Source organism: Crinia signifera, chromosome 2, assembly GCF_055691185.1.
Source record: "Crinia signifera chromosome 2, ASM5569118v1, whole genome shotgun sequence".
In the NCBI taxonomy this organism is placed as follows: Eukaryota; Metazoa; Chordata; class Amphibia; order Anura; family Myobatrachidae; genus Crinia; species Crinia signifera.
Genome location: NC_139218.1, coordinates 152,994,683 through 153,012,387, shown reverse-complemented (window position 1 = coordinate 153,012,387; position 17,705 = coordinate 152,994,683). Strand labels below are relative to the sequence as shown.

At 33.6% G+C, this 17,705-nt stretch overlaps 22 non-coding genes across 22 annotated transcripts; all 22 read right to left on the bottom strand.

Moving 5' to 3' along the window:
* Positions 1-130: 130 nt before the first annotated feature.
* On the bottom strand, positions 131-204 carry TRNAI-AAU (transfer RNA isoleucine (anticodon AAU)). The gene has a single exon. It is a non-coding gene; the product is annotated as a tRNA-Ile (tRNA).
* Positions 205-920: 716 nt separating this feature from the next.
* On the bottom strand, positions 921-994 carry TRNAI-AAU (transfer RNA isoleucine (anticodon AAU)). The gene has a single exon. It is a non-coding gene; the product is annotated as a tRNA-Ile (tRNA).
* A 715-nt stretch (positions 995-1,709) lies between these two features.
* Positions 1,710-1,783, bottom strand: TRNAI-AAU (transfer RNA isoleucine (anticodon AAU)). Its single transcript has one exon. It is a non-coding gene; the product is annotated as a tRNA-Ile (tRNA).
* Positions 1,784-2,545: 762 nt separating this feature from the next.
* TRNAI-AAU (transfer RNA isoleucine (anticodon AAU)) lies at positions 2,546-2,619 on the bottom strand. Its single transcript has one exon. It is a non-coding gene; the product is annotated as a tRNA-Ile (tRNA).
* A 716-nt stretch (positions 2,620-3,335) lies between these two features.
* TRNAI-AAU (transfer RNA isoleucine (anticodon AAU)) lies at positions 3,336-3,409 on the bottom strand. Its single transcript has one exon. It is a non-coding gene; the product is annotated as a tRNA-Ile (tRNA).
* Positions 3,410-4,125: 716 nt separating this feature from the next.
* TRNAI-AAU (transfer RNA isoleucine (anticodon AAU)) lies at positions 4,126-4,199 on the bottom strand. The gene has a single exon. It is a non-coding gene; the product is annotated as a tRNA-Ile (tRNA).
* Positions 4,200-4,914: 715 nt separating this feature from the next.
* Positions 4,915-4,988, bottom strand: TRNAI-AAU (transfer RNA isoleucine (anticodon AAU)). Its single transcript has one exon. It is a non-coding gene; the product is annotated as a tRNA-Ile (tRNA).
* A 716-nt stretch (positions 4,989-5,704) lies between these two features.
* TRNAI-AAU (transfer RNA isoleucine (anticodon AAU)) lies at positions 5,705-5,778 on the bottom strand. The gene has a single exon. It is a non-coding gene; the product is annotated as a tRNA-Ile (tRNA).
* Positions 5,779-6,493: 715 nt separating this feature from the next.
* Positions 6,494-6,567, bottom strand: TRNAI-AAU (transfer RNA isoleucine (anticodon AAU)). The gene has a single exon. It is a non-coding gene; the product is annotated as a tRNA-Ile (tRNA).
* Positions 6,568-7,329: 762 nt separating this feature from the next.
* Positions 7,330-7,403, bottom strand: TRNAI-AAU (transfer RNA isoleucine (anticodon AAU)). The gene has a single exon. It is a non-coding gene; the product is annotated as a tRNA-Ile (tRNA).
* Positions 7,404-8,118: 715 nt separating this feature from the next.
* On the bottom strand, positions 8,119-8,192 carry TRNAI-AAU (transfer RNA isoleucine (anticodon AAU)). Its single transcript has one exon. It is a non-coding gene; the product is annotated as a tRNA-Ile (tRNA).
* A 716-nt stretch (positions 8,193-8,908) lies between these two features.
* TRNAI-AAU (transfer RNA isoleucine (anticodon AAU)) lies at positions 8,909-8,982 on the bottom strand. The gene has a single exon. It is a non-coding gene; the product is annotated as a tRNA-Ile (tRNA).
* Positions 8,983-9,698: 716 nt separating this feature from the next.
* On the bottom strand, positions 9,699-9,772 carry TRNAI-AAU (transfer RNA isoleucine (anticodon AAU)). Its single transcript has one exon. It is a non-coding gene; the product is annotated as a tRNA-Ile (tRNA).
* A 715-nt stretch (positions 9,773-10,487) lies between these two features.
* Positions 10,488-10,561, bottom strand: TRNAI-AAU (transfer RNA isoleucine (anticodon AAU)). Its single transcript has one exon. It is a non-coding gene; the product is annotated as a tRNA-Ile (tRNA).
* A 716-nt stretch (positions 10,562-11,277) lies between these two features.
* On the bottom strand, positions 11,278-11,351 carry TRNAI-AAU (transfer RNA isoleucine (anticodon AAU)). Its single transcript has one exon. It is a non-coding gene; the product is annotated as a tRNA-Ile (tRNA).
* A 716-nt stretch (positions 11,352-12,067) lies between these two features.
* Positions 12,068-12,141, bottom strand: TRNAI-AAU (transfer RNA isoleucine (anticodon AAU)). The gene has a single exon. It is a non-coding gene; the product is annotated as a tRNA-Ile (tRNA).
* A 344-nt stretch (positions 12,142-12,485) lies between these two features.
* On the bottom strand, positions 12,486-12,559 carry TRNAI-AAU (transfer RNA isoleucine (anticodon AAU)). The gene has a single exon. It is a non-coding gene; the product is annotated as a tRNA-Ile (tRNA).
* Positions 12,560-14,111: 1,552 nt separating this feature from the next.
* On the bottom strand, positions 14,112-14,185 carry TRNAI-AAU (transfer RNA isoleucine (anticodon AAU)). The gene has a single exon. It is a non-coding gene; the product is annotated as a tRNA-Ile (tRNA).
* Positions 14,186-14,901: 716 nt separating this feature from the next.
* TRNAI-AAU (transfer RNA isoleucine (anticodon AAU)) lies at positions 14,902-14,975 on the bottom strand. Its single transcript has one exon. It is a non-coding gene; the product is annotated as a tRNA-Ile (tRNA).
* A 715-nt stretch (positions 14,976-15,690) lies between these two features.
* Positions 15,691-15,764, bottom strand: TRNAI-AAU (transfer RNA isoleucine (anticodon AAU)). Its single transcript has one exon. It is a non-coding gene; the product is annotated as a tRNA-Ile (tRNA).
* Positions 15,765-16,600: 836 nt separating this feature from the next.
* TRNAI-AAU (transfer RNA isoleucine (anticodon AAU)) lies at positions 16,601-16,674 on the bottom strand. Its single transcript has one exon. It is a non-coding gene; the product is annotated as a tRNA-Ile (tRNA).
* Positions 16,675-17,436: 762 nt separating this feature from the next.
* TRNAI-AAU (transfer RNA isoleucine (anticodon AAU)) lies at positions 17,437-17,510 on the bottom strand. The gene has a single exon. It is a non-coding gene; the product is annotated as a tRNA-Ile (tRNA).
* Between the last annotated feature and the right edge of the window lie 195 nt (positions 17,511-17,705).

The following is a 17,705-nucleotide window of genomic DNA, read 5'->3' as shown; positions in this document are numbered from 1 at the left end:
CAATGTATTCAAGGCAGTTACTAGGATAATCACTATAGCCAATACTGATGATGAAGCCTAGTTTCCAAGCACTGTACTACAAGTTTAAATCCATTGTTGTCAATGATGTTGGGTCATCAAGAAAAACAAATGGCCAGTGTGGGGATCGAACCCAAGACCTTGGCGTTATTAGCACCACGCTCTAACCAACTGAGCTAACCGGCCACACTCTTTAAATTTGAAAATCCAAAATGACAAATAATCTTCAAATCATTATATGTATTATTTCTAAAAGGTGATTTTTGTTGACAATCATTTTTTCTCCCTTCATACTTTTGCAAAAACGATAAATGAGGTCCCATTTTAAAGATTAAGTTATTTGCTTCAGATACATTGTTAGTTAAGAATTGTATATGGTTTTGTTTCTTTAAAAATTGAAGTTACAAATTGACTTTGTGCCCTACACTTCTTTCCCTGGATGTGTTGATACAGCATGGCAAAGATGATCAGTTTTGCACAGCTTCTCAAAATGGCTACATATGAACCAGTTCTTCTTTCATCCTACTACAAACCACCAACCTCACTATAAAATGAATTGTATTTTATTTGCATGAAACATTTACGCATGGGCCACGTAGTAGATCATATATTGATTGAAAAGCATTTCTATTTTAAAGAAAAATCATAAAGCATAAAGTGCTTTGAAGTGTGGCATTGGTAATAGGGCTTTCATTTCTTCCTACAGTCCAAAGCAAAATAAAAATAGGGTGTAAAATACTATATATTTAAAGGATAATGGTAAAAGATCTACAATGTATTCAAGGCAGCTACAACGGATAATCACTATAGCCAATACTGATGATGAAGCCTAGTTTCCAAGCACTGTACTACAAGTTTAAATCCATTGTTGTCAATAATGTTGGGTCATCAAGATAAACAAATGGCCAGTGTGGGGATCGAACCCAAGACCTTGGCGTTATTAGCACCACGCTCTAACCAACTAAGCTAACTGGCCACACTATTTGAATGTGATTATCCAAAATGACAAATAATCTTCAAATCATTATATGTATTATTTCTAAAAGGTGATTTTTGTTGACAATCATTTTTTCTCCCTTCATACTTTTGCAAAAATGATAAATGAGGTCCCATTTTAAAGATTAAGTTACTTGCTTCAGATAAATTGTTAGTTAAGAATTGTATATGGTTTTGTTTCTTTAAAAATTGAAGTTGCAAATTGACTTTGTGCCCTACACTTCTTTCCCTGGATGTGTTGATACAGCATGGCAAAGAAGATCAGTTTTGCACAGCTTCTCGAAATGGCTACATATGAACCAGTTCTTCTTTCATCCTACTACAAACCACCAACCTCACTATAAAATGAATTGTATTTTATTTGCATGAAACATTTACGCATGGGCCATGTAGTAGATCATATATTGATTGAAAAGCATTTCTATTTTAAAGAAAAATCATAAAGCATAAAGTGCTTTGAAGTGTGGCATTGGTAATAGGGCTTTCATTTCTTCCTACAGTCCAAAGCAAAATAAAAATAGGGTGTAAAATACTATATATTTAAAGTATAATGGTAAAAGATCTACAATGTATTCAAGGCAGTTACTAGGATAATCACTATAGCCAATACTGATGATGAAGCCTAGTTTCCAAGCACTGTACTACAAGTTTAAATCCATTGTTGTCAATGATGTTGGGTCATCAAGATAAACAAATGGCCAGTGTGGGGATCGAACCCAAGACTTTGGCGTTATTAGCACCACGCTCTAACCAACTGAGCTAACCGGCCACACTCTTTGAATGCGAAAATCCAAAATGACAAATAATCTTCATATCATTATGTGTATTATTTCTAAAAGGGATTTTTGTTGACAATAAATCATTATATGTATTATTTCTAAAAGGTGATTTTTGTTGACAATCATTTTTTCTCCCTTCATACTTTTGCAAAAACGATAAATGAGGTCCCATTTTAAAGATTAAGTTACTTGCTTCAGATAAATTGTTTGTTAAGAATTGTATATGGTTTTGTTTCTTTAAAAATTGAAGTTACAAATTGACTTTGTGCCCTACACTTCTTTCCCTGGATGTGTTGATACAGCATGGCAAAGAAGATCAGTTTTGCACAGCTTCTCGAAATGGCTACATATGAACCAGTTCTTCTTTCATCCTACTACAAACCACCAACCTCACTATAAAATGAATTGTATTTTATTTGCATGAAACATTTACGCATGGGCCACGTAGTAGATCATATATTGATTGAAAAGCATTTCTATTTTAAAGAAAAATCATAAAGCATAAAGTGCTTTGAAGTGTGGCATTGGAAATAGGGCTTTCATTTATTCCTACAGCCCAAAGCAAAATAAAAATAAGGGTGTCAAATACTATATATTTAAAGGATAATGGTAAAAGATCTACAATGTATTCAAGGCAGCTACAAGGGATAATCACTATAGCCAATACTGATGATGAAGCCTAGTTTCCAAGCACTGTACTACAAGTTTAAATCCATTGTTGTCAATGATGTTGGGTCATCAAGAAAAACAAATGGCCAGTGTGGGGATCGAACCCAAGACCTTGGCATTATTAGCACCACGCTCTAACCAACTGAGCTAACCGGCCACACTGTTTGAATGTGAAAATCCAAAATGACAAATAATCTTCAAATCAATATATGTATTATTTCTAAAAGGTGATTTTTGTTGACAATGATTTTTTCTCCCTTCATACTTTTGCAAAAACGATAATTGAGGTCCCATTTTAAAGATTAAGTTACTTGCTTCAGATAAATTGTTAGTTAAGAATTGTATATGGTTTTATTTCTTTAAAAATTGAAGTTACAAATTGACTTTGTGCCCTACACTTCTTTCCCTGGATGTGTTGATACAGCATGGCAAAGAAGATCAGTTTTGCACAGCTTCTCGAAATGGCTACATATTAACCAGTTCTTCTTTCATCCTACTACAAACCACCAACCTCACTATAAAATTAATTGTATTTTATTTGCATGAAACATTTACGCATGGGCCACGTAGTAGATCATATATTGATTGAAAAGCATTTCTATTTTAAAGAAAAATCATAAAGCATAAAGTGCTTTGAAGTGTGGCATTGGTAATAGGGCTTTCATTTATTCCTACAGCCCAAAGCAAAATAAAAATAGGGTGTAAAATACTATATATTTAAAGGATAATGGTAAAAGATCTACAATGTATTAAAGGCAGCTACAAGGGATAATCACTATAGCCAATACTGATGATGAAGCCTAGTTTCCAAGCACTGTACTACAAGTTTAAATCCATTGTTGTCAATGATGTTGGGTCATCAAGAAAAACAAATGGCCAGTGTGGGGATCGAACCCAAGACCTTGGCGTTATTAGCACCACGCTCTAACCAACTGAGCTAACCGGCCACACTCTTTGAATGTGAAAATCCAAAATGACAAATAATCTTCAAATCATTATGTGTATTATTTCTAAAAGGTGATTTTTGTTGACAATCATTATTTCTCCCTTCATACTTTTGCAAAAACGATAAATGAGGTCCCATTTTAAAGATTAAGTTACTTGCTTCAGATAAATTGTTAGTTAAGAATTGTATATGGTTTTGTTTCTTTAAAAATTGAAGTTACAAATTGACTTTGTGCCCTACACTTCTTTCCCTGGATGTGTTGATACAGCATGGCAAAGAAGATCAGTTTTGCACAGCTTCTCAAAATGGCTACATATGACCCAGTTCTTCTTTCATCCTACTACAAACCACCAACCTCACTATAAAATTTATTGTATTTTATTTGCATGAAACATTTACGCATGGGCCACGTAGTAGATCATATATTGATTGAAAAGCATTTCTATTTTAAAGAAAAATCATAAAGCATAAAGTGCTTTGAAGTGTGGCATTGGTAATAGGGCTTTCATTCCTTCCTACAGTCCAAAGCAAAATAAAAATAGGGTGTAAAATACTATATATTTAAAGGATAATGGTAAAAGATCTCAAATGTATTCAAGGCAGCTACAAGGGATAATCACTATAGCCAATACTGATGATGAAGCCTAGTTTCCAAGCACTGTACTACAAGTTTAAATCCATTGTTGTCAATGATGTTGGGTCATCAAGAAAAACAAATGGCCAGTGTGGGGATCGAACCCAAGACCTTGGCGTTATTAGCACCACACTCTAACCAACTGAGCTAACCGGCCACACTGTTTGATTGTGAAAATCCAAAATGACAAATAATCTTCAAATCATTATATGTATTATTTCTAAAAGGTGATTTTTGTTGACAATCATTTTTTCTCCCTTCATACTTTTGCAAAAACGATAAATGAGGTCCCATTTTAAAGATTAAGTTACTTGCTTCAGATAAATTGTTTGTTAAGAATTGTATATGGTTTTGTTTCTTTAAAAATTGAAGTTACAAATTGACTTTGTGCCCTACACTTCTTTCCCTGGATGTGTTGATACAGCATGGCAAAGAAGATCAGTTTTGCACAGCTTCTCGAAATGGCTACATATGAACCAGTTCTTCTTTCATCCTACTACAAACCACCAACCTCACTATAAAATTAATTGTATTTTATTTGCATGAAACATTTACGCATGGGCCACGTAGTAGATCATATATTGATTGAAAAGCATTTCTATTTTAAAGAAAAATCATAAAGCATAAAGTGCTTTGAAGTGTGGCATTGGTAATAGGGCTTTCATTTCTTCCTACAGTCCAAAGCAAAATAAAAATAGGGTGTAAAATACTATATATTTAAAGTATAATGGTAAAAGATCTACAATGTATTCAAGGCAGTTACTAGGATAATCACTATAGCCAATACTGATGATGAAGCCTAGTTTCCAAGCACTGTACTACAAGTTTAAATCCATTGTTGTCAATGATGTTGGGTCATCAAGAAAAACAAATGGCCAGTGTGGGGATCGAACCCAAGACCTTGGCGTTATTAGCACCACGCTCTAACCAACTGAGCTAACCGGCCACACTCTTTAAATTTGAAAATCCAAAATGACAAATAATCTTCAAATCATTATATGTATTATTTCTAAAAGGTGATTTTTGTTGACAATCATTTTTTCTCCCTTCATACTTTTGCAAAAACGATAAATGAGGTCCCATTTTAAAGATTAAGTTATTTGCTTCAGATACATTGTTAGTTAAGAATTGTATATGGTTTTGTTTCTTTAAAAATTGAAGTTACAAATTGACTTTGTGCCCTACACTTCTTTCCCTGGATGTGTTGATACAGCATGGCAAAGATGATCAGTTTTGCACAGCTTCTCAAAATGGCTACATATGAACCAGTTCTTCTTTCATCCTACTACAAACCACCAACCTCACTATAAAATGAATTGTATTTTATTTGCATGAAACATTTACGCATGGGCCACGTAGTAGATCATATATTGATTGAAAAGCATTTCTATTTTAAAGAAAAATCATAAAGCATAAAGTGCTTTGAAGTGTGGCATTGGTAATAGGGCTTTCATTTCTTCCTACAGTCCAAAGCAAAATAAAAATAGGGTGTAAAATACTATATATTTAAAGGATAATGGTAAAAGATCTACAATGTATTCAAGGCAGCTACAACGGATAATCACTATAGCCAATACTGATGATGAAGCCTAGTTTCCAAGCACTGTACTACAAGTTTAAATCCATTGTTGTCAATAATGTTGGGTCATCAAGATAAACAAATGGCCAGTGTGGGGATCGAACCCAAGACCTTGGCGTTATTAGCACCACGCTCTAACCAACTAAGCTAACTGGCCACACTATTTGAATGTGATTATCCAAAATGACAAATAATCTTCAAATCATTATATGTATTATTTCTAAAAGGTGATTTTTGTTGACAATCATTTTTTCTCCCTTCATACTTTTGCAAAAATGATAAATGAGGTCCCATTTTAAAGATTAAGTTACTTGCTTCAGATAAATTGTTAGTTAAGAATTGTATATGGTTTTGTTTCTTTAAAAATTGAAGTTGCAAATTGACTTTGTGCCCTACACTTCTTTCCCTGGATGTGTTGATACAGCATGGCAAAGAAGATCAGTTTTGCACAGCTTCTCGAAATGGCTACATATGAACCAGTTCTTCTTTCATCCTACTACAAACCACCAACCTCACTATAAAATGAATTGTATTTTATTTGCATGAAACATTTACGCATGGGCCATGTAGTAGATCATATATTGATTGAAAAGCATTTCTATTTTAAAGAAAAATCATAAAGCATAAAGTGCTTTGAAGTGTGGCATTGGTAATAGGGCTTTCATTTCTTCCTACAGTCCAAAGCAAAATAAAAATAGGGTGTAAAATACTATATATTTAAAGTATAATGGTAAAAGATCTACAATGTATTCAAGGCAGTTACTAGGATAATCACTATAGCCAATACTGATGATGAAGCCTAGTTTCCAAGCACTGTACTACAAGTTTAAATCCATTGTTGTCAATGATGTTGGGTCATCAAGATAAACAAATGGCCAGTGTGGGGATCGAACCCAAGACTTTGGCGTTATTAGCACCACGCTCTAACCAACTGAGCTAACCGGCCACACTCTTTGAATGCGAAAATCCAAAATGACAAATAATCTTCATATCATTATGTGTATTATTTCTAAAAGGGATTTTTGTTGACAATAAATCATTATATGTATTATTTCTAAAAGGTGATTTTTGTTGACAATCATTTTTTCTCCCTTCATACTTTTGCAAAAACGATAAATGAGGTCCCATTTTAAAGATTAAGTTACTTGCTTCAGATAAATTGTTTGTTAAGAATTGTATATGGTTTTGTTTCTTTAAAAATTGAAGTTACAAATTGACTTTGTGCCCTACACTTCTTTCCCTGGATGTGTTGATACAGCATGGCAAAGAAGATCAGTTTTGCACAGCTTCTCGAAATGGCTACATATGAACCAGTTCTTCTTTCATCCTACTACAAACCACCAACCTCACTATAAAATGAATTGTATTTTATTTGCATGAAACATTTACGCATGGGCCACGTAGTAGATCATATATTGATTGAAAAGCATTTCTATTTTAAAGAAAAATCATAAAGCATAAAGTGCTTTGAAGTGTGGCATTGGAAATAGGGCTTTCATTTATTCCTACAGCCCAAAGCAAAATAAAAATAAGGGTGTCAAATACTATATATTTAAAGGATAATGGTAAAAGATCTACAATGTATTCAAGGCAGCTACAAGGGATAATCACTATAGCCAATACTGATGATGAAGCCTAGTTTCCAAGCACTGTACTACAAGTTTAAATCCATTGTTGTCAATGATGTTGGGTCATCAAGAAAAACAAATGGCCAGTGTGGGGATCGAACCCAAGACCTTGGCATTATTAGCACCACGCTCTAACCAACTGAGCTAACCGGCCACACTGTTTGAATGTGAAAATCCAAAATGACAAATAATCTTCAAATCAATATATGTATTATTTCTAAAAGGTGATTTTTGTTGACAATGATTTTTTCTCCCTTCATACTTTTGCAAAAACGATAATTGAGGTCCCATTTTAAAGATTAAGTTACTTGCTTCAGATAAATTGTTAGTTAAGAATTGTATATGGTTTTATTTCTTTAAAAATTGAAGTTACAAATTGACTTTGTGCCCTACACTTCTTTCCCTGGATGTGTTGATACAGCATGGCAAAGAAGATCAGTTTTGCACAGCTTCTCGAAATGGCTACATATTAACCAGTTCTTCTTTCATCCTACTACAAACCACCAACCTCACTATAAAATTAATTGTATTTTATTTGCATGAAACATTTACGCATGGGCCACGTAGTAGATCATATATTGATTGAAAAGCATTTCTATTTTAAAGAAAAATCATAAAGCATAAAGTGCTTTGAAGTGTGGCATTGGTAATAGGGCTTTCATTTCTTCCTACAGTCCAAAGCAAAATAAAAATAGGGTGTAAAATACTATATATTTAAAGTATAATGGTAAAAGATCTACAATGTATTCAAGGCAGTTACTAGGATAATCACTATAGCCAATACTGATGATGAAGCCTAGTTTCCAAGCACTGTACTACAAGTTTAAATCCATTGTTGTCAATGATGTTGGGTCATCAAGATAAACAAATGGCCAGTGTGGGGATCGAACCCAAGACCTTGGCGTTATTAGCACCACGCTCTAACCAACTGAGCTAACCGGCCACATTCTTTGAATGTGAAAATCCAAAATGACAAATAATCTTCAAATCATTATATGTATTATTTCTAAAAGGTGATTTTTGTTGACAATCATTTTTTCTCCCTTCATACTTTTGCAAAAACGATAAATGAGGTCCCATTTTAAAGATTAAGTTATTTGCTTCAGATACATTGTTAGTTAAGAATTGTATATGGTTTTGTTTCTTTAAAAATTGAAGTTACAAATTGACTTTGTGCCCTACACTTCTTTCCCTGGATGTGTTGATACAGCATGGCAAAGATGATCAGTTTTGCACAGCTTCTCAAAATGGCTACATATGAACCAGTTCTTCTTTCATCCTACTACAAACCACCAACCTTACTATAAAATGAATTGTATTTTATTTGCATGAAACATTTACGCATGGGCCACGTAGTAGATCATATATTGATTGAAAAGCATTTCTATTTTAAAGAAAAATCATAAAGCATAAAGTGCTTTGAAGTGTGGCATTGGTAATAGGGCTTTCATTTATTCCTACAGCCCAAAGCAAAATAAAAATAGGGTGTAAAATACTATATATTTAAAGGATAATGGTAAAAGATCTACAATGTATTCAAGGCAGCTACAAGGGATAATAACTATAGCCAATACTGATGATGAAGCCTAGTTTCCAAGCACTGTACTACAAGTTTAAATCCATTGTTGTCAATGATGTTGGGTCATCAAGAAAAACAAATGGCCAGTGTGGGGATCGAACCCAAGACCTTGGCGTTATTAGCACCACGCTCTAACCAACTGAGCTAACCGGCCACACTCTTTGAATATGAAAATCCAAAATGACAAATAATCTTCAAATCATTATGTGTATTATTTCTAAAAGGTGATTTTTGTTGACAATCATTATTTCTCCCTTCATACTTTTGCAAAAACGATAAATGAGGTCCCATTTTAAAGATTAAGTTACTTGCTTCAGATAAATTGTTAGTTAAGAATTGTATATGGTTTTGTTTCTTTAAAAATTGAAGTTACAAATTGACTTTGTGCCCTACACTTCTTTCCCTGGATGTGTTGATACAGCATGGCAAAGAAGATCAGTTTTGCACAGCTTCTCGAAATGGCTACATATGACCCAGTTCTTCTTTCATCCTACTACAAACCACCAACCTCACTATAAAATTAATTGTATTTTATTTGCATGAAACATTTACGCATGGGCCACGTAGTAGATCATATATTGATTGAAAAGCATTTCTATTTTAAAGAAAAATCATAAAGCATAAAGTGCTTTAAAGTGTGGCATTGGTAATAGGGCTTTCATTTCTTCCTACAGTCCAAAGCAAAATAAAAATAGGGTGTAAAATGCTATATATTTAAAGGATAATGGTAAAAGATCTACAATGTATTCAAGGCAGCTACAAGGGATAATCACTATAGCCAATACTGATGATGAAGCCTAGTTTCCAAGCACTGTACTACAAGTTTAAATCCATTGTTGTCAATGATGTTGGGTCATCAAGAAAAACAAATGGCCAGTGTGGGGATCGAACCCAAGACCTTGGCGTTATTAGCACCACGCTCTAACCAACTGAGCTAACCGGCCACACTGTTTGAATGTGAAAATCCAAAATGACAAATAATCTTCAAATCAATATATGTATTATTTCTAAAAGGTGATTTTTGTTGACAATGATTTTTTCTCCCTTCATACTTTTGCAAAAACGATAATTGAGGTCCCATTTTAAAGATTAAGTTACTTGCTTCAGATAAATTGTTAGTTAAGAATTGTATATGGTTTTGTTTCTTTAAAAATTGAAGTTACAAATTGACTTTGTGCCCTACACTTCTTTCCCTGGATGTGTTGATACAGCATGGCAAAGAAGATCAGTTTTGCACAGCTTCTCGAAATGGCTACATATGAACCAGTTCTTCTTTCATCCTACTACAAACCACCAACCTCACTATAAAATTAATTGTATTTTATTTGCATGAAACATTTACGCATGGGCCACGTAGTAGATCATATATTGATTGAAAAGCATTTCTATTTTAAAGAAAAATCATAAAGCATAAAGTGCTTTGAAGTGTGGCATTGGTAATAGGGCTTTCATTTCTTCCTACAGTCCAAAGCAAAATAAAAATAGGGTGTAAAATACTATATATTTAAAGTATAATGGTAAAAGATCTACAATGTATTCAAGGCAGTTACTAGGATAATCACTATAGCCAATACTGATGATGAAGCCTAGTTTCCAAGCACTGTACTACAAGTTTAAATCCATTGTTGTCAATGATGTTGGGTCATCAAGATAAACAAATGGCCAGTGTGGGGATCGAACCCAAGACCTTGGCGTTATTAGCACCACGCTCTAACCAACTGAGCTAACCGGCCACATTCTTTGAATGTGAAAATCCAAAATGACAAATAATCTTCAAATCATTATATGTATTATTTCTAAAAGGTGATTTTTGTTGACAATCATTTTTTCTCCCTTCATACTTTTGCAAAAACGATAAATGAGGTCCCATTTTAAAGATTAAGTTATTTGCTTCAGATACATTGTTAGTTAAGAATTGTATATGGTTTTGTTTCTTTAAAAATTGAAGTTACAAATTGACTTTGTGCCCTACACTTCTTTCCCTGGATGTGTTGATACAGCATGGCAAAGATGATCAGTTTTGCACAGCTTCTCAAAATGGCTACATATGAACCAGTTCTTCTTTCATCCTACTACAAACCACCAACCTTACTATAAAATGAATTGTATTTTATTTGCATGAAACATTTACGCATGGGCCACGTAGTAGATCATATATTGATTGAAAAGCATTTCTATTTTAAAGAAAAATCATAAAGCATAAAGTGCTTTGAAGTGTGGCATTGGTAATAGGGCTTTCATTTATTCCTACAGCCCAAAGCAAAATAAAAATAGGGTGTAAAATACTATATATTTAAAGGATAATGGTAAAAGATCTACAATGTATTCAAGGCAGCTACAAGGGATAATCACTATAGCCAATACTGATGATGAAGCCTAGTTTCCAAGCACTGTACTACAAGTTTAAATCCATTGTTGTCAATGATGTTGGGTCATCAAGAAAAACAAATGGCCAGTGTGGGGATCGAACCCAAGACCTTGGCGTTATTAGCACCACGCTCTAACCAACTGAGCTAACCGGCCACACTCTTTGAATGCGAAAATCCAAAATGACAAATAATCTTCAAATCATTATGTGTATTATTTCTAAAAGGTGATTTTTGTTGACAATCATTATTTCTCCCTTCATACTTTTGCAAAAACGATAAATGAGGTCCCATTTTAAAGATTAAGTTACTTGCTTCAGATAAATTGTTAGTTAAGAATTGTATATGGTTTTGTTTCTTTAAAAATTGAAGTTACAAATTGACTTTGTGCCCTACACTTCTTTCCCTGGATGTGTTGATACAGCATGGCAAAGAAGATCAGTTTTGCACAGCTTCTCGAAATGGCTACATATGACCCAGTTCTTCTTTCATCCTACTACAAACCACCAACCTCACTATAAAATTAATTGTATTTTATTTGCATGAAACATTTACGCATGGGCCACGTAGTAGATCATATATTGATTGAAAAGCATTTCTATTTTAAAGAAAAATCATAAAGCATAAAGTGCTTTGAAGTGTGGCATTGGTAATAGGGCTTTCATTTCTTCCTACAGTCCAAAGCAAAATAAAAATAGGGTGTAAAATGCTATATATTTAAAGGATAATGGTAAAAGATCTACAATGTATTCAAGGCAGCTACAAGGGATAATCACTATAGCCAATACTGATGATGAAGCCTAGTTTCCAAGCACTGTACTACAAGTTTAAATCCATTGTTGTCAATGATGTTGGGTCATCAAGAAAAACAAATGGCCAGTGTGGGGATCAAACCCAAGACCTTGGCGTTATTAGCACCACGCTCTAACCAACTGAGCTAACCGGCCACAATGTTTGATTGTGAAAATCCAAAATGACAAATAATCTTCAAATCATATATTGATTGAAAAGCATTTCTATTTTAAAGAAAAATCATAAAGCATAAAGTGCTTTAAAGTGTGGCATTGGTAATAGGGCTTTCATTTCTTCCTACAGTCCAAAGCAAAATAAAAATAGGGTGTAAAATACTATATATTTAAAGGATAATGGTAAAAGATCTACAATGTATTCAAGGCAGTTACAAGGGATAATCACTATAGCCAATACTGATGATGAAGCCTAGTTTCCAAGCACTGTACTACAAGTTTAAATCCATTGTTGTCAATGATGTTGGGTCATCAAGAAAAACAAATGGCCAGTGTGGGGATCGAACCCAAGACCTTGGCGTTATTAGCACCACGCTCTAACCAACTGAGCTAACCGGCCACACTGTTTGAATGTGAAAATCCAAAATGAGAAATAATCTTTAAATCTTTATATGTATTATTTCTAAAAGGTGATTTTTGTTGACAATATATCATTATATGTATTATTTCTAAAAGGTGATTTTTGTTGACAATCATTTTTTCTCCCTTCATACTTTTGCAAAAACGATAAATGAGGTCCCATTTTAAAGATTAAGTTATTTGCTTCAGATAAATTGTTAGTTAAGAATTGTATATGGTTTTGTTTCTTTAAAAATTGAAGTTACAAATTGACTTGGTGCCCTACACTTCTTTCCCTGGATGTGTTGATACAGCATGGCAAAGATGATCAGTTTTGCACAGCTTCTCAAAATGGCTACATATGAACCAGTTCTTCTTTCATCCTACTACAAACCACCAACCTCACTATAAAATGAATTGTATTTTATTTGCATGAAACATTTACGCATGGGCCACGTAGTTGATCATATATTGATTGAAAAGCATTTCTATTTTAAAGAAAAATCATAAAGCATAAAGTGCTTTAAAGTGTGGCATTGGTAATAGGGCTTTCATTTCTTCCTACAGTCCAAAGCAAAATAAAAATAGGGTGTAAAATACTATATATTTAAAGGATAATGGTAAAAGATCTACAATGTATTTAAGGCAGTTACAAGGGATAATCACTATAGCCAATACTGATGATGAAGCCTAGTTTCCAAGCACTGTACTACAAGTTTAAATCCATTGTTGTCAATGATGTTGGGTCATCAAGAAAAACAAATGGCCAGTGTGGGGATCGAACCCAAGACCTTGGCATTATTAGCACCACGCTCTATCCAACTGAGCTAACCGGCCACACTGTTTGAATGTGAAAATCCAAAATGACAAATAATCTTCAAATCATTATATGTATTATTTCTAAAAGGTGATTTTTGTTGACAATCATTTTTTCTCCCTTCATACTTTTGCAAAAACAATAAATGAGGTCCCAATTTAAAGATTAAGTTACTTGCTTCAGATAATTTGTTAGTTAAGAATTGTATATGGTTTTGTTTCTTTAAAAATTGAAGTTACAAATTGACTTTGTGCCCTACACTTCTTTCCCTGGATGTGTTGATACAGCATGGCAAAGATGATCAGTTTTGCACAGCTTTTCAAAATGGCTACATATGAACCAGTTCTTCTTTCATCCTACTACAAACCACCAACCTTACTATAAAATGAATTGTATTTTATTTGCATGAAACATTTACGCATGGGCCACGTAGTAGATCATATATTGATTGAAAAGCATTTCTATTTTAAAGAAAAATCATAAAGCATAAAGTGCTTTGAAGTGTGGCATTGGTAATAGGGCTTTCATTTATTCCTACAGCCCAAAGCAAAATAAAAATAGGGTGTAAAATACTATATATTTAAAGGATAATGGTAAAAGATCTACAATGTATTCAAGGCAGCTACAAGGGATAATAACTATAGCCAATACTGATGATGAAGCCTAGTTTCCAAGCACTGTACTACAAGTTTAAATCCATTGTTGTCAATGATGTTGGGTCATCAAGAAAAACAAATGGCCAGTGTGGGGATCGAACCCAAGACCTTGGCGTTATTAGCACCACGCTCTAACCAACTGAGCTAACCGGCCACACTCTTTGAATGTGAAAATCCAAAATGACAAATAATCTTCAAATCATTATGTGTATTATTTCTAAAAGGTGATTTTTGTTGACAATCATTATTTCTCCCTTCATACTTTTGCAAAAACGATAAATGAGGTCCCATTTTAAAGATTAAGTTACTTGCTTCAGATAAATTGTTAGTTAAGAATTGTATATGGTTTTGTTTCTTTAAAAATTGAAGTTACAAATTGACTTTGTGCCCTACACTTCTTTCCCTGGATGTGTTGATACAGCATGGCAAAGAAGATCAGTTTTGCACAGCTTCTCGAAATGGCTACATATGACCCAGTTCTTCTTTCATCCTACTACAAACCACCAACCTCACTATAAAATTAATTGTATTTTATTTGCATGAAACATTTACGCATGGGCCACGTAGTAGATCATATATTGATTGAAAAGCATTTCTATTTTAAAGAAAAATCATAAAGCATAAAGTGCTTTGAAGTGTGGCATTGGTAATAGGGCTTTCATTTCTTCCTACAGTCCAAAGCAAAATAAAAATAGGGTGTAAAATGTTATATATTTAAAGGATAATGGTAAAAGATCTACAATGTATTCAAGGCAGCTACAAGGGATAATCACTATAGCCAATACTGATGATGAAGCCTAGTTTCCAAGCACTGTACTACAAGTTTAAATCCATTGTTGTCAATGATGTTGGGTCATCAAGAAAAACAAATGGCCAGTGTGGGGATCGAACCCAAGACCTTGGCGTTATTAGCACCACGCTCTAACCAACTGAGCTAACCGGCCACACTGTTTGAATGTGAAAATCCAAAATGACAAATAATCTTCAAATCAATATATGTATTATTTCTAAAAGGTGATTTTTGTTGACAATGATTTTTTCTCCCTTCATACTTTTGCAAAAACGATAATTGAGGTTCCATTTTAAAGATTAAGTTACTTGCTTCAGATAAATTGTTAGTTAAGAATTGTATATGGTTTTGTTTCTTTAAAAATTGAAGTTACAAATTGACTTTGTGCCCTACACTTCTTTCCCTGGATGTGTTGATACAGCATGGCAAAGAAGATCAGTTTTGCACAGCTTCTCGAAATGGCTACATATGAACCAGTTCTTCTTTCATCCTACTACAAACCACCAACCTCACTATAAAATTAATTGTATTTTATTTGCATGAAACATTTACGCATGGGCCACGTAGTAGATCATATATTGATTGAAAAGCATTTCTATTTTAAAGAAAAATCATAAAGCATAAAGTGCTTTGAAGTGTGGCATTGGTAATAGGGCTTTCATTTCTTCCTACAGTCCAAAGCAAAATAAAAATAGGGTGTAAAATACTATATATTTAAAGTATAATGGTTAAAGATCTACAATGTATTCAAGGCAGTTACTAGGATAATCACTATAGCCAATACTGATGATGAAGCCTAGTTTCCAAGCACTGTACTACAAGTTTAAATCCATTGTTGTCAATGATGTTGGGTCATCAAGATAAACAAATGGCCAGTGTGGGGATCGAACCCAAGACCTTGGCGTTATTAGCACCACGCTCTAACCAACTGAGCTAACCGGCCACATTCTTTGAATGTGAAAATCCAAAATGACAAATAATCTTCAAATCATTATATGTATTATTTCTAAAAGGTGATTTTTGTTGACAATCATTTTTTCTCCCTTCATACTTTTGCAAAAACGATAAATGAGGTCCCATTTTAAAGATTAAGTTATTTGCTTCAGATACATTGTTAGTTAAGAATTGTATATGGTTTTGTTTCTTTAAAAATTGAAGTTACAAATTGACTTTGTGCCCTACACTTCTTTCCCTGGATGTGTTGATACAGCATGGCAAAGATGATCAGTTTTGCACAGCTTCTCAAAATGGCTACATATGAACCAGTTCTTCTTTCATCCTACTACAAACCACCAACCTTACTATAAAATGAATTGTATTTTATTTGCATGAAACATTTACGCATGGGCCACGTAGTAGATGGTAGTAGGTGGGGATCAAACCCAAGACCTTGGCGTTATTAGCACCACGCTCTAACCAACTGAGCTAACCGGCCACAATGTTTGATTGTGAAAATCCAAAATGACAAATAATCTTCAAATCATATATTGATTGAAAAGCATTTCTATTTTAAAGAAAAATCATAAAGCATAAAGTGCTTTAAAGTGTGGCATTGGTAATAGGGCTTTCATTTCTTCCTACAGTCCAAAGCAAAATAAAAATAGGGTGTAAAATACTATATATTTAAAGGATAATGGTAAAAGATCTACAATGTATTCAAGGCAGTTACAAGGGATAATCACTATAGCCAATACTGATGATGAAGCCTAGTTTCCAAGCACTGTACTACAAGTTTAAATCCATTGTTGTCAATGATGTTGGGTCATCAAGAAAAACAAATGGCCAGTGTGGGGATCGAACCCAAGACCTTGGCGTTATTAGCACCACGCTCTAACCAACTGAGCTAACCGGCCACACTCTTTGAACGCGAAAATCCAAAATGACAAATAATCTTCAAATCATTATGTGTATTATTTCTAAAAGGTGATTTTTGTTGACAATAAATCATTATATGTATTATTTCTAAAAGGTGATTTTTGTTGACAATCATTTTTTCTCCCTTCATACTTTTGCAAAAACGATAAATGAGGTCCCATTTTAAAGATTAAGTTATTTGCTTCAGATACATTGTTAGTTAAAAATTGTATATGGTTTTGTTTCTTTAAAAATTGAAGTTACAAATTGACTTGGTGCCCTACACTTCTTTCCCTGGATGTGTTTATACAGCATGGCAAAGATGATCAGTTTTGCACAGCTTCTCAAAATGGCTACATATGAACCAGTTCTTCTTTCATCCTACTACAAACCACCAACCTCACTATAAAATGAATTGTATTTTATTTGCATGAAACATTTACGCATGGGCCACGTAGTAGATCATATATTGATTGAAAAGCATTTCTATTTTAAAGAAAAATCATAAAGCATAAAGTGCTTTGAAGTGTGGCATTGGTAATAGGGCTTTCATTTCTTCCTACAGTCCAAAGCCAAATAAAAATAGGGTGTAAAATACTATATATTTAAAGGATAATGGTAAAAGATCTACAATGTATTCAAGGCAGCTACAAGGGATAATCACTATAGCCAATACTGATGATGAAGCCTAGTTTCCAAGCACTGTACTACAAGTTTAAATCCATTGTTGTCAATGATGTTGGGTCATCAAGAAAAACAAATGGCCAGTGTGGGGATCGAACCCAAGACCTTGGCATTATTAGCACCACGCTCTAACCAACTGAGCTAACCGGCCACACTGTTTGAATGTGAAAATCCAAAATGACAAATAATCTTCAAATCATTATATGTATTATTTCTAAAAGGTGATTTTTGTTGACAATCATTTTTTCTCCCTTCATACTTTTGCAAAAACAATAAATGAGGTCCCAATTTAAAGATTAAGTTACTTGCTTCAGATAATTTGTTAGTTAAGAATTGTATATGGTTT